This window comes from Triticum urartu, chromosome 5A (genome assembly GCF_056163025.1).
Source record: "Triticum urartu cultivar PI428250 chromosome 5A, HENAU_Tu73, whole genome shotgun sequence".
NCBI classification, from domain to species: domain Eukaryota; kingdom Viridiplantae; phylum Streptophyta; class Magnoliopsida; order Poales; family Poaceae; genus Triticum; species Triticum urartu.
This window is the reverse complement of record NC_141877.1, coordinates 316,829,126-316,844,543: the sequence shown is the minus strand read 5'-3', so window position 1 is coordinate 316,844,543 and position 15,418 is coordinate 316,829,126. Positions and strand designations below refer to the sequence as shown.

General features: G+C 46.8%; 1 long non-coding RNA gene across 1 annotated transcript; it reads right to left on the bottom strand.

Moving 5' to 3' along the window:
- Positions 1–8,768: 8,768 nt before the first annotated feature.
- Positions 8,769–12,142, bottom strand: LOC147971212 (uncharacterized). Its single transcript, XR_015604581.1, has 2 exons — positions 10,331–12,142; positions 8,769–9,057 (listed from the first exon to the last, which is right to left on the bottom strand). It is a non-coding gene; the product is annotated as an uncharacterized LOC147971212 (long non-coding RNA).
- Between the last annotated feature and the right edge of the window lie 3,276 nt (positions 12,143–15,418).

Sequence of the window (15,418 nt, the reverse complement as noted above, 5' to 3'; positions counted from 1 at the left end):
CTCAAATGAAAATGATGCAATGAGATGAAATGATGTGCTCTCTGAGACGAACATTTTGATATGCTACACACCCAAAACGGATCTACGGATGCAGAGATATAGAATAATGAACATTGCAAAATAATTAGGGTTCCGGGAGAAAGTCGGGGTACTGTAGCTGGAGGTCGCCGGAGATGGCCGGAGTCGTCGGGGGCGGCCGGATCCGTGGGAGTGGGAGGCGAAGGCGAGACCGGTCGGCACCGGGGCGCTCGCCGGCGTCGAGGAACCGCGGCGGGGCGGCGGAGGTCGCTGGGGCCGGCCGGGCGGCGAGCTCACCGGCGTGGAGGAGAGGCGGCGGGGCTGGCCAGCTCGGTCGCCGGAGCGGAAGAAGGCGGCGGCGGGGCGAAGGCGGAAGGCGCGGGCGGCGCGCGGGCTCAGAGGGCCGGACGCGGACTCTCCGGGCAGCGGCGGGTGACGGTGGCGCTTGACACGTGGCAGCTCACGATTCGCTGCGGGCGGCGGCGGACGTGTCCGGCCGCGCGGAGAGGAGCGGGAGATAGAAGCGCCGGAATGCAAAACGGACAATGGGGAAAAAGCTCGGATGCATGAGATGAACACGTATGCACATGCAATGCACATGATGACATGATATGAGATGCATGACAACGACAACAACACACGGAGACGAAAACCCAAACCCGAGGAAATAAAATAACTTAACGCCGGAAACAGCAAGAGTTGGAGTACATATTAGGTAAATTACATCCAGGGTATTTCAAGTTGGTATCAGAGCCTTCCCCGACCTTAGGAGCCCCCACTGCTTGACCGAATGAGCGGACGAGTTGAGTCTAGAAAATTTTTTGAGTCATTTAAGAATTATATATCGGAGAGTTTAGGAATTCTTTTTACTCCCCAGTCCCTTCATCGCTCTGGTAAGGCATCCTGACGTAGAGTTTTGACTCTTCTCTTCTCAAATTTCACTAATTTTTTTTTAGGATCACGCGGGTATCTTGGAATCGTTCCGATGGTTTTGTGACGAGAACATTGTTCTTGGTGCCTCCTGACATTTAGGGGTTGTGGCAGTGTCCCGGGGAGTTGAGCTCTGAGGTGTTGTCGTCACAATTTTTTCGTTGCAGTTATAAAATACCTGACTTTAGTTTCGCCGACATCGAAAATCTCTTTTATGTAGTTGTTGGTGAGATAACCTCGACGCCACCCAGTACTGGGGCGGGAGTTCGGGAGTATTGCCATAACTTGTATAACGGATGCTTTTCAAAGGTTGAGGTAGACGATTTCCGAAGGTTTCTTGGTTATGTGTTGAAGGATGGATACAGCTGGATGTAGGATTTGTTAGTTTTGGGTGAGATATTATGCTTCCCCTATATCCCCAACACCTGATTGCATAACCGAAATTTTTTGGGAGTTTATAAGTGGGAATTCAAGTAGCTCTTAGGATATCTTTCCGACGGATATATGATATGAAATTGGGGTTCGACGTCTAGTGGTCCGCCTATCCACGGTTGGTTTTACAGTGGTCTCATTGTGTCTTAAAGAGTCCGAGCCTTCCACCCTTTACCAAGTATATAGATGCATTAATTAAATAAGAGATATTGTGATATCCCAACAAGTAAACATGTTCCAACAAGGAACAACATCTCCATGTTCCAACAATGAACAAACTTCAATCTTCACCTGCAACTAACAACGCTATAAGAGGGGCTGAGCAAAGCGGTAACATAGCCAAACAACGGTTTGCTAGGACAAGGTGGGTTAGAGGCTTGGTTCAACAATATGGGAGGCATGATAAGCAAGTGGTTGGTATCGCAGCATAGGCATAGCGAAAGAGCGAGCAACTAGCAAGCAAAGATAGAAGTGATTTCGAGGGTATGGTCATCTTGCCTGAAATCCCGCAAGGAAGAAGAACGAGTCCATGAAGAAGACAAACGGACGCAGTCGAACGGATCCTCACAAACGCGATGTTATTGGAACCAATCCGAAGAAGCAACACCGGAAAGGAGCAAACAACATAGTAAACAACCAACACATGACCATGGCATGATGCACAACCAAGTATGATGCATGTCCGGTTTAATGAAGCATGGCATGGCAAAGTGCACAAGCAATTCTACAAATTAAGTGGAGCTCACTATGCAACAAGTTGCATATTGACGAAACATCACAACAAGTTATTTAGTTCGATCTCGTTTATGTACCCATCAATATTAAATGTTGTTAAACATGGCAAGAGGTGGAGCATAGGAAAACTACCTACCTAGGCAAGTTTAAATGAGGCCGGAACAACAACCAACAAGTCCGGAAACTCCTCATGTGCATATTTTAAGGTTTGGTACTGTTCTACCGTAAAAAATATTTTAGAGTTGTTAAACATGCTAGATGAGTGCATCATGTTAAACTAGGCATTTTTCTACCCCATTTACATATAAAGTTTATTAAAATCCGAGTTACGGTTATTTAGTTATGAATTAAAGCATTTTAACATGGTATAGGGGCAAATTATATGCAAACAACATTTTAAACATTCTAAACATGGATGAAAATGACATATTATGAAACTAGATGAAAAACTAAGCATATTTCATATATAAATTGTTTTAATCCGATGCACGGTTGTTGAGTTTTAATATGCATGGAGTATGAGGGCTTTTCTGTAAAACTTTAATTCGCTGGAATAAAAGGAAAATCGCCGCACTGAAAAAAAATACCAATGGGCCGAAACATGGCAGGCTGGACCAACAGAGAGAAAAAAACAAAAAAAAGGGGGCACTGGGGCCTCACCATGGGCTTTGGCCCAAGGCGGTGGAGAGGAAGGAGGCCTGCAGAGGGCGCGCTGGGCCGGCCTGCTTGGCTCGATCGAAAGGGTCAACGAAGCCTGGTCTCGCTCGTGTTCTGACGAAGCTGAAGAACGCAGCGGTTCGTTGCAGCGAAACATGGCAGCAGGGCGGCGACCGGTCTTGGGAGCGACGCAGTGCGAAGCGAGCAAGGAGGTAGGGGCTTGCCGGCAGCGTGAATCCGGGCGGTGGAGGCGCAGGCAAGGTGAGGTCGAGCTGATTCAGCGCTGCAGTGGCCATGGGGCTCGGGCGTCAGGCGCCGGGTTCCTATCCCTGACGAACACACAGAGAGATGAGACGGAGAAGAAAGAAGGATAGGGATGCAGCGGCAGGGCTCACCGGAGCACGAGCGGGCGACAAGGACGAAGCATAGGCGACCCGAGCTGGCAGGTGACTAGGGTGGCGCGGCTCCATCTCCAGGGACAGGCGGCCGTGGTTGTGGGCGATGTTTCTCCTGTCGACAGAGAAAAGGGAGAACAGAGAGAGATGAGAGAGGGAGAAACGGGAGGAGCACGGCAAGGAGAAGAAGGGGGCGACGCTCATCTGTGGGTCCGCCGGCGGCGTGGCTGGCCGGACGGAGGCGGGGGGAAGGCTGCAGGCGCTATGGTTGGATGAGGAGAAGGAGCTCGAGGGGAGGCTCGGGCACAGGTGGTTTGTTGGAAGGAATCGGGGTGGATCTGGTTGGTGGAGGTTTGGATCGAGAGAGATGCAGGGATTGGTTCGGCGTGGAATCCGAGGAAGTGAGTGGCGGCAGTGGGATGGATCCCTAGGAATTAGGGATTTGGTCTAGGTTAGGCTAATATATAGCAAGTGGGTTTGGTTAGGGGCTAACTCGTCCCTCCGATTGTAATCAGACGGTCGCGAATAAATAGGCTAGGAAAGTCTAAATAAGAAACGGAGACATTTTGTAGACGTTTGGGGATGATCCGGACACAATGGTAGCAACAGCCCGGGTCGGGTCCGGGACAACTTTCGGGCGCGCGCGTGAGGAGGGTCGCGGGCTGACGAGAGAGGTTAGGTTGGGTCTGGCGGATTGTGAAGAGCGGGTTGGTCTGAGAGAAGAGGGGAGAGATGCAGCCCGGCACGGTTTCCGGAGACCGAAAACGTCCGATGTTAGACCGGCTATACTGCCGCTATAGTTATTCGTTGGGGCATCAAACGATCTCCGAATGCGATGAAACGTGACAGGTGGTCTATCTACACTATAATAAGACCACACGTCAACTCTCATCCTATTCCGAGAACATTTTCCGGCCACTTATAAAATACTATTTCGGACATGCCGCAGGCGCGTGCAAGTGTGTCTGGGCTCAGAACAGACAACGGAAGGAACGAGGAGACCGGGACGGATGCAAGTTTTGAAAACATGATGATGCAATGCGGATGATGACATGGCAAGATGCAATACGCAAGCAAAAGACAAGGCAACAACAGAGAATAACTGGAGGACACATGGCACATCAGTCTCGGGGCGTCACAACACTCCACCACTACGAGAGGATCTCGTCCCGAGATCTAGAATGGCACCGGAGGGAAAACGGGAGAGAAAAAGAAGAGGTAAAACTAAGTTGCTTCTTTGACAAATGAGTGAGCCCAAAGAACCTTGCGAGGTTAAACAAATTGAAAGAAGGAAGCCAACAGAGATGCAAGAAGTTTTAAACAATCCTATAGATAAGAGGAACATGGGATTCGGCGAGAATCTAGAGGTTAAGTGGCAAGATAGATATTGAAACCACTCCTGTTAAAACAAGATAGAGAAGGAATAAGAATGATATGATTTGGGAAGCACTCCGACTGTAAATGGAAAGAATTCAACATGAACTTGACAAGATGAGAGGATAATTGATGAAATCAACAACACACTGCCTCCAAACTATTGAAAGAATGACACAAGGAGTAAGAAAGATTTTAGACAGCATTCTAGTTGAGAATGGAGGTAAAACTTGATAAGATGAGAGAGCTCGAATGCAAACACGACACTCCGGTTGAATGGATAAGCAAAAGGAAAGAACATGATCTTGACAAAACAAGATGATGGGTCTTAGAGAGCAACATCACAATGCCTCCGGAACGAAAGAATAGAAGTTGGATTGTCGGAACAAAAGAACGGAGAAGAAAATGGCAAGTTCTGCCACAAAAGAGCTTGAAAAGCATCCTTGCAAGAATGGTATAACGAAATTGTTGGAAAAACCAACAACGAAACGAATAAACTTGTAGTGGGCTTATGAAAAACTTCTTAAAATTATGAGGTGAAATTCTGCCACTAATGGAAAACAAGATTGGATTGATATCAACAAGGAGACGAGAAACTTATTTCACCGGGGGAATAGATGAATTACTTAAGTCATTTATGAGCACCATAAATAGCAACAATCCTTAGGGAAGGCTTTAGGTGAACTATAACCCAAGATAACTCCAATGACGCGATTGATGGATTTTAAATACCTCATTCTTAACAACATGTGAATCATGAGACATGAACTCAAATTATCAAGAATGACATAACACCACCTCAAATGATACGGTAGAAGGAATTGCACTCTGGATTGCAAGAAGAAGAAAGCTTGAACTCCTCTGAAAAGAATCTCGATGAACACTTCGAGAAGGAATTAAATCCTTGATGAACCACCATGTAGAACCTTCATGAAGAACTCCGGTAAACAAAGGAATGATCAAACGAAAAGAGAGAGAAGTTGGAAACACAAGGTGAAACCTTGTAATGATTTAGATGGATCTCCGTGATGACATAATTGAGAGAGCTTGGAACTCCGGGAAAGAAAAATATGACACAATTGAAAACCGAGAACTTGATGAGCCTCCGGAATACGGAATTGAGTTTACTCAATGAAACAAGAATAAGAATTACATTATGCTTATGTTTCACCAATTCAAATTGATGACAAGCAATGGAATTGGCATACTACTTATTCTCGTAGAAAGGATTAAGATAGGTATCGTGCCAACTTGAGAAAGGTCTGCAACGAACCACCAGTAAAATTGGAACCACGTATAAATTGATATGATAACATCAAAAGAGAATCCTGGAAGAAACACCATAAGAATTGAAAACGAATGAAGTAAAAGGGGTGAATCACCGGTAAGAATTAGAGAACGAGTGAGGATACTTGAGGGGATTTAGATACAAGAGAACGAATAGGTCACGAGCTGACTAGAGGATATTTGAGCGATGCACCGGTAAGATTTGGTGAATGCTAGCTGAAAGCTGACATGAATAATTTGAGATGATGTGCTCCGGTGAAACAAACTGAGAAGACTCTTGAATTGCTCCGGATGGGTAAAAAGAATTTTCACAATCGAAAACAATTATGTGAGGATGGTATCAAGCTTGAACCACGAATCTTGAGGAGAGTGGAGCAAGATTGAGAGAAAAAATCTTCTTCGGTCTTCAAGTGTTGTGAAAGACGATGAGAGACACCACCATGAATTATTGAGGCACGCCGGAATGAAGAATGGAAAAGTTGAGCCAACAATGAAAATAATTTGACAGACCTTGGAGAAAGACATTTGACTGATGACAGTTCATTCTTACGTCAAACTTCGAAAAGAATTTGGGAGTAACTCCGAGAAAAATTAGAAGAGACAGGTAAGATCTTGGGAAAAGACCTGTGGGTTAGGGCCCACTCAAAAAAAACACCGTAGAACGATTTAAAAGAGAGAATGCACCGGTAAGATTAAATGGCTAGAATGAGATAACAACCTCGAAATAGTTTTGAACGGATCTTGAAGGAAAAGACGAGCCTTCTGAGATATCTTCAGCACTCCGGAATAATTGAATAGCGAGAAATGAATGAATATGATGACCTCCGCCGCCCCGCCGCGGTTCCTCGACGCCGGCGAGCGCCCCGGTGCCGACCGGCCTCGCCTTGCCTCCCACTCCCACGGATCCGGCCGCCCCCGACGACTCCGGCCATCTACGGCGACCTCCAGCTACAGTACCCCGGCGTTCCTCGAAATCCGCGCCAGATCTGGATCGGGACGACGGTTGACTTTCTCCCAGAACCCTAATTATTTTGCAATGTTCATCATGCTATATCTCCGCATCCGTAGATCCGTTTTGGGCGTGTAGCATATCAAAATGTTCGTCTCAGAGAGCACATCATTTTATCTCACTGTATCATTTTCATTTGAGTTCACCTTGATGCCCGAAATGCTGTTGGAAGGGTGCTATTTGAGTTAATTGTCAGATCTGCTGCACCAAATAGCTATTTGTCATTTTTGCCATGTTTAATGTGTGCATGATATGCTCCTGAGCTCTACATGTGTTTTGTTATATGCTTTGCCATCTTTACAGAGGTGATATCCATGTATTTTTTAGATATGTGTGGTGTCTAGCACAAGCTTGCAAAGTGGTGCATTCGTTAATGCTGATTTCAGGGACTTAGAGATTTCACTAAGTCATTGATCTGTTCTTATCAATATGCCATATGTTCATATTGTTTCTTAGTGATCTGTGCCTCTTTGGAGGATGATTTGTTAATATTGTAGTGCTCTATCCATCCATGTCTTTGTTTGCAATTCTGGAGCACCCTAGCTTGAGTCAATCGAGCTCTACTTTTGCTATTTCGTGAAACTGGGCAGATTGTCTACTTGTTAGCGATTTTGCCGAGGATGTTGTGGTTGATCCGTGCATGCTATGTTGTTGTTCTTGCCATGTCTAGCTTGTATAATGTGCATTCTTGATGGGTGTATGCTTATTTTGTCATGCCTTTCTCTTTAGTGAGTGCATCGAGCTCGTGAACATGCCTACTCGTTAAGATAATTGCATGCTCCAGTTTTTCACTAAGTCTGAGATCTGATTATGTTTTTGCCATGTTCATATGCTTGCAATTGTATTTTCTGATCCCTTTTGGCTCAAGGTCACTAAGGGAATTTTGTTAAGCTCTTTGAGTAGCTCCATGCCATGCCTTGCTTTGCCATGTTAAGTTCCTGTAGCATATAGTTTTCTTGCTCCAAAGTGTGCTACCTGATCTGAAATTCCAGGCTTGTGTTAATTTCACTAAGTCTAAAACCTGTTTACCGTTTGCATTTTTGCCATGCTTGTTTGAACCTGTTAATGGATGAATTGGCCGTAGCTCAGTTTTCATATTTTGTTAAGCTTTATGAATGGATTCCTGCCATGTATTTTGTTGCCATGTTTGAGTGCTGTAGCATATTTATCTTGATGCATTTAGATGGCTACTTGCTGTTTATCGCAGACCGGTGCCATATTTGTTTTGCTTGCCATTTCCAAACCGTGCATCCGATTCCGGTGTTCTTTATATCGATTTCAACCGAAATCACCTCACCTTTACAGTGGAACTCTTGGATTTCCAAGTTGAGGCCAGGTTCATTCATTCCTTGTCAAATCTTGCATATGCATCACATATCGCATCCCGCATAGCATACCATGTTTGCATCATGTTGTTTGAGCTTTGCACGTGGTTGATTGTGTTCCTTGTGCTTGTTTGTCTTGTTTGGGTAGATCCGGGAGACGAGTTCGCTAACGAGGAGCCCGTTGAGTTTGCTTTTGAGGGTCCAGTCAACTCTGACAACTTTGTAGGCAAGATGATCATACCCTCGAAATCACTTCTATCTTTGCTTTGCTAGATGCTCGCTCTTTTGCTATGCCTATGCTACGATGCCTACCACTTGCTTATCATGCCTCCCAAATTGCCATGTCAAACCTCTAACCCACCATGTCCTAGCAAACCGTTGATTGGCTATGTTACCACTTTGCTCAGCCCCTCTTATAGCGTTGCTAGTTGCAGGTGAAGATTGGAGGCCGTTCCTTGTTGGAACATTTATTTACTTGTTGCCATTTATTTACTTGTTGGCGTTACAAGTACTTATAACGCCCTCGATGCGGCTATATCTCCCACGTGTCGAAGCACGACTTAGAGGCATAACCGCATTGAAAGCAACGTCGCAAGTGAGGTAATCTTCGCAAACAACCCATGTAATACAATAGGGGAAAAGATACATAATTGGCTTACAATCGCCACTTCACACAATTACATGAGTAAAGCATTACATCAACCAGATACAAACAAGGTCCGACTACGGAACCAAAATAAAAGAAGAACCCCAAATGCGACAAGGTCCCCGATCGACCCCAACTGGGCTCCACTACTGATCAACTAGAACGAAACAACATAAAGGACAAGATCTTCATAGAGCTCCTCCTTGAGCTTGGTTGCGTCACCTGCTCGGTAACATCGGCACCTGCAAACTGGTTTTGGAAGTATCTGTGAGTCACGGGGACTCAGCAATCTCGCACCCTCGCGATCAAGACTATTTAAGCTTATGGGTAAGGTAAAGGTATGAGGTGGAGCTGCAGCAAGCGACTAGCATATATGGTGGCTAAACATACGCATATGAGAGCGAGAAGAGAAGGCAAAGCATGAACGAAGAACTATGATCAAGAAGTGATCCTATAGCAACCTACGTCAAGCATAACTCCAACACCGTGTTCACTTCCCGGACTCAGCCAGAAAGAGACCATCACGGTTACACACGCGGTTGATGTATTTTAATTAAGGTCAACTTCAGGTTTTCTACAACCGGACATTAACAAATTCCCATCTGCCCATAACCGCGGGCACGGCTTTCGAAAGTTCAATCCCTGCAGGGGAGTCCCAACTTAGCCCATGACAAGCTCTCACGGTCAACAAAGGATATACCTTCTCCCGAGACATTCCGATCAGACTCGGTATCCCGGTTCTACAAGACAACTTCGACAAGTTAAAACAAATCCAGCAACACCGCCTGAATGTGCCGACAAATCCCGATAGGAGCTGCACATATCTCGTTCTCAGGGCACACTCAGATGAGCAGTCCGTACAACTAAAACCAAACCTCGAGTTTCCCCGAGGGGGCGCTGCACAGGGCTCTAGTTTGGACCAACACTCAGAGGAGCACTGGCCCGGGGGGGGTTAAAATAAAGATGACCCTTGAGTCCGCGAAACCCAAGGGAAAAAGAGGCTAGGTGGCGAATGGTAAAACCAATGTTAGGCATTGCTGGAGGAGTTTTATCCAAGGCGAACTGTCAAGGGGTTCCCATAATAGCCCAACCGCGTGAGGAACGCAAAATCCGGGAACATAACACCGATATGACGGAAACTAGGGTGGCAAGAGTGGAACAAAACACCAGGCAAAAGGCCGAGCCTTCCACCCTTTACCAAGTATATAGATGCATTAATTAAATAAGAGATATTGTGATATCCCAACAAGTAAACATGTTCCAACAAGGAACAACATCTCCATGTTCCAACAAGGAACAAACTTCAATCTTCACCTGCAACTAACAACGCTATAAGAGGGGCTGAGCAAAGCGGTAACATAGCCAAACAACGGTTTGCTAGGACAAGGTGGGTTTGAGGCTTGGTTCAAACAATATGGGAGGCATGATAAGCAAGTGGTAGGCATCGTAGCATAGGCATAGCAAAAGGGCGAGCAACTAGCAAGCAAAGATAGAAGTGATTTGGAGGGTATGATCATCTTGCCTGAAATCCCGCAAGGAAGAAGAACGAGTCCATGAAGAAGACAAACGGACGTAGTCGAACGGATCCTCACAAACACGACATTATCGGAACCAACCCGAAGAAGCAATCACCGGAAAGAAGCACACAACATAGTAAACAACCAACACATGAACATGGCATGATGCACAACCAAGTATGATGCATGTCCGGTTTAATGAAGCATGGCATGGCAAAGTGCAACAAACAACACTACAAATTAAGTGGAGCTCAATATGCAACGGAGTTGCATATTGAAGAAAACACCACATGACTTATTTAGTTCTCTCTCGTTTACGTACCCAACAAGATTAAATGTTGTTAGCATGGCAAGGGTGAAGCAAAGTAAACTACCTATCTAGTCAAGTTTAAATGAGGCCGGAAGCAACGAACAACAATTCCGGAAACTCCTCATGAGCATATTATAGATTTGGTACTGTTCTGCCCTAAACATTATTTTAGAGTTGTTAAACATGCAAAGTAAGGCCACCCATGTTAAACTAGGCAAAATTCTACCCCATTTACATATAAGGTTTATTAAAATCCGAGTTACGGTTATTTAGTTATGAATTAAATCATTTTAGCATGGCATATGAGTAAATTTAATCAAACATCATTTTAAACATTTTAAACATAGATGAAAGTTGGATATTATTACTCTACACAAAATTCTAAGCAACTTCCATATATAATTCATTTTAATCCGATGCACCAATTGTGTGTTATTATATGCATGTAGTCTAGGGGGTTTTCTGCAAAACTGCTGTCACTGGAAAATTAGGAAAATCGCGGATCTGTAAAAAAAACATAAGTGGGCTGAAACGAATAGGGCCGAACAGCGGGGAAAAGAAAAAAACAGGAGGCGCTGGGATGCTCACCCATGGGCTTTGGCCCAAGGCGGTGGAGAGGGAGTAGAAGGGTCGGCCCAGGTGCGGTCAAAGCGAGGCGAGGCAGGTGAACGAGCTGCTGCTCTCGTCTCTGAACAACAAAAACAGCGGCAGCGGCAGAGACGAGCGGGTCCAAGTGTGGGGTCAACGAAGCAGAGGAAACGCGCGGGGCTTGGCACGGGGTTCGTTTTCCTCGCGTGCTCGCACGCAGAAGCAGGAGGAGGCCGGGGATGGACTTGGGCGCGAGGTCTTCGGCGTGATGGGAACCGGCCGATCCGAGGCTAGGGTGGCGGTGGAGCTCCGTTCTGAGGCATCCCACGGCAGATCGGCGCGTAGATGAGGCAGGGCTCGCTGTCTTCGACAGAGGATAACAGCGGCAGCAGCAGGGGAGCAGGCGACACTGCTGGGACTCCGGCAAGCTGGGGAGGTCCGGCGCGTGAGGAACGACATGGAAACGAGGGCTGGACGCGGGTCCGAGGTTCTCCAGCGCGGATCGGTCAGGAACCGCGGCGGCACAACGAGCTGGAGCTACGGGAGGCCATCCATGGCGACGCTGCGAAGACAACAGAGAGAGAGCAGCATGAGAGAGAGAGAGAGAGAAAAAAAAGGAAGGGAAAAGGAGCAGGGGAGGAAGGGCGCGAGGAGGCCCGGCCTGGATCTGGCGGCGCACGGGGAGGTCCTGTTGGCGTTGCTGCTCGTCACCGGCGGGGACGGCTGGCTCCAAGGAAGACCCGAGAGGGAGGGGACCCAGGCGCGGTTCTTACCGATCCCAAAAAATGAGGGAGGCTGCGAACGGTTGGGTGGATCGATGGATCGAGGGGAGATGGCTGGTGGTTGGTGCAGGGGGAAAGAGAGGATCCCGAGGTGGGGAATGAGTGCGGCGGCGGCTAGGAGGATCCCTATAAATTAGGGATTTGGTCTGAGATTAGACTAGGGGTGGACTATATATATACATCACGGATTAGGTTAGGGGCTATCTTGATCCTACGATCGCAATCGGACGATCGCGAATAAAATAGCTAGGGAGTCCAATTAACAAAACGGAGATGTTTTGTAGATGTTTGGGGATGATCCGGACACGACGGTGATGACTGCTCGGACTGACGAGAGAGGTTAGGTTGGACCTGGCGGTAGGTAGTGAGCTGTGTAGACGGTCTCGAGCTGAGAGAAGAGAAGAGAGGGAAGCCCAGCGACTGTTTCCGGAGACCGAAAACGTCTGACGTTAGACCGGCTATACTGCCGCTATAGTTTAACGGTTGGGCTATCAAACGAGCTCCGAATGCGATGAAACTTGGCGGGCGACCTACTAACAACATAACAACACCGCACGCCAACTTTCAACCCATTCCGAGAAAATTTTCCGGCCACTTATAAAATAATATTTCGGACGTGCCGCGGGCGCGTGCAAGTGTGGTTGGGCTCAGAACGGACAACGAAGAGAACGAGGAGACCGGGACGGATGCAAGTTTCGAAAACATGATGATGCAATGCACATGATGACATGACAAGATGCAACACGCAAGCGAATGACATGGCAAAGACAGCGAATAACTGGAAGACACCTGGCACATCGGTCTCGGGGCGTCACAACACTCCACCACTACGAGAGGATCTCGCCCCGAGATCTAGAATGGCACCGGAGGGAAAAACGAAAGAGAAAGAGAAGAGGTAAAACTAAGTTGCTTCTTTGACAAACGAGTGAAACCAAAGAACCTTGCGAGGTTGAACAAATTCGAGAAAAGAATACAACGAAGGTGAACAAAGTTGAACCCTCCGTTAGAGAAGAGGAACAAGGAACCTTATTAGACCCTTGTAGGTTTAAATACATAAGAAAAGTGTTACAATGGACAATAGGTAAATACATAAGAGTCTCAAGTACATCTTCACTCAGCCTAATCTCAACCTCAGGCAGACTCGTTGGGTCGAAATGATTCAAGAGTATAATCTGAGTATCGAGTATACTCCAGGCAAGGCCAATGTGATTGCTGACGCTTTGAGCAGGAAGGCTTACTGCAACAGTCTGATTCTCAAGCCTTATCAACCCGAGCTTTGTGAAGCTTTCCGCAAACTCAATCTGCAAGTTGTTCCTCAAGGTTTCCTCGCCAACCTTCAAGTCTCTCCTACCTTGGAAGAGCAGATTCGTCAGGTTCAACTTCTTGATGCTATGGTGAAGAAGGTGAAGATTGGCATTGCCAAGAGTCAACCCAGGTACAAGTGCTACCGCCTTGATGACAAGGATACTCTCTTCTTCGAGGATCATATTGTTGTGCCCAAAGGTGATCTTCGTAAGGTTATCATGAACGAGGCTCACAATTCACTCCTCTCCATCCACCCTGGGAGTACGAAGATGTATCAGGACCTCGAGCAAGCTTATTGGTGGACTCGAATGAAGCACGAGATTGCTCAGTTCGTGAATAAGTGTGATGTCTGCAGAAGAGTGAAGGCAGAACACCAAAGGCCAGCTGGTCTCCTCCAACCTCTTGCCATTTCAGAATGGAAGTTTGACCACATTGAGATGGACTTCGTGACTGGGTTTCCAAAGTCCAAGCATGGCAATGATGCTATATTCGTTGTCATCGACAAACTCACTAAAGTGGCTTACTTTCTGCCTATCAAAGAGTCAATCACTGCAGCTCAATTGGCGAAACTCTATACCTCTCGGATTGTCTCTCTGCACGGTATTCCACAGGTGATCTTTTCAGACCGTGGCAGCATCTTTACCTTCAATTTTTGGGAGTCTTTTCAGAAGGCCATGGGCACCAACATCCGCTTCAGCACAGCTTTCCATCCTCAAACTAGCGGTCAAGTCGAGTGTGTCAATCAGATTCTTGAAGATATGCTCAGGGCTTGTGTGATCTCCTTCGGCATGAAGTGGGAAGATTGTCTTCCATATGCTGAATTCTCCTACAACAACAGTTTTCAAGCAAGTTCGGGCAAGGCCCCATTCGAAATTCTGTATGGCAGGAAGTGCCGTACTCCACTCAATTGGTCAGAAACCGGTGAACGTCAACTTCTGGGAAATGACTTAATCATAGAGGCAGAGGAAATGTGCAAAGTCATTCGAGATGACCTCAAAGCAGCGCAATCGCGCCAGAAGAGCTACTATGATAGTAAGCACCGTGATTTGGCATTCGAGATCGGAGATCATGTGTACCTCCGCGTCTCTCCAATGAAAGGTACTCGTCGCTTCGGTATCAAAGGGAAGCTTGCCCCTAGATACGTGGGTCCTTTCAAGATCGTCAGCAAGAGAGGCGATCTCGCCTATCAACTCGAGCTTCCTTCAAACTTTGCAAACGTGCACGACGTGTTCCATGTCTCTCAACTCCGCAAGTGCTTCAAGACTCCTGACCGCACCGTCAACTTCGAATACATTGATCTCCAAGAAGATCTCTCTTATCGTGAGCACCCCGTTGCTATTCTTAAAGAGACTGAACGCAAGACTCGCAATAAGTCAATCAAATTCCTCAAAATCAAGTGGTCACACCATTCCGACCGTGAAGCCACCTGGGAACGCGAGGATCACCTCCGTTCTGAGTACCCGGCGTTCTTCCAGTCCTAGATCTCGGGACGAGATCCTTTTGTAGTGGTGGAGTGTTGTAACACCCCGAATATAATTTACCTAATATGTACTCCAACTCTTGCCGTTTCCGGCGTTAAGTTATTTTATTTCCTCGGGTTCGGGTTTTGTCTCTGTGTGTTGTTGTCGTTGTCATGCATCTCATATCATGTCATCATGTGCATTGCATTTGCATACGTGTTCATCTCATGCATCCGAGATTTTTCCCTGTTGTCCGTTTTGCATTCCGGCGCTTCTATCTCCTCCGGTGGTCCTTTCTACCTTCCTTTCGTGTGTGGGGGTTAAACATTTCCGGATTGGACCGAGACTTGCCAAGCGGCCTTGGTTTACTACCGGTAGACCGCCTGTCAAGTTTCGTACCATTTGGACTTTGTTTGATGCTCCAACGGTTAACCGAGGGACCGAGAAGGCCTCGTGTGTGTTGCAGCCCAACACCCCTCCAATTTGGCCCAAAACCCACCAAAACCCTCTCCATCATCTAGAGCGTTTGATCATGATCGCGTGGCCGAAAACCGCACCTCATTTGGACTCTCCTAGCACCCTTTATGCCTATATATAGGTCCTCCTCCAAAATTCTCATTTCTTCTCCCCCAAAACCCTAGTCCCGCT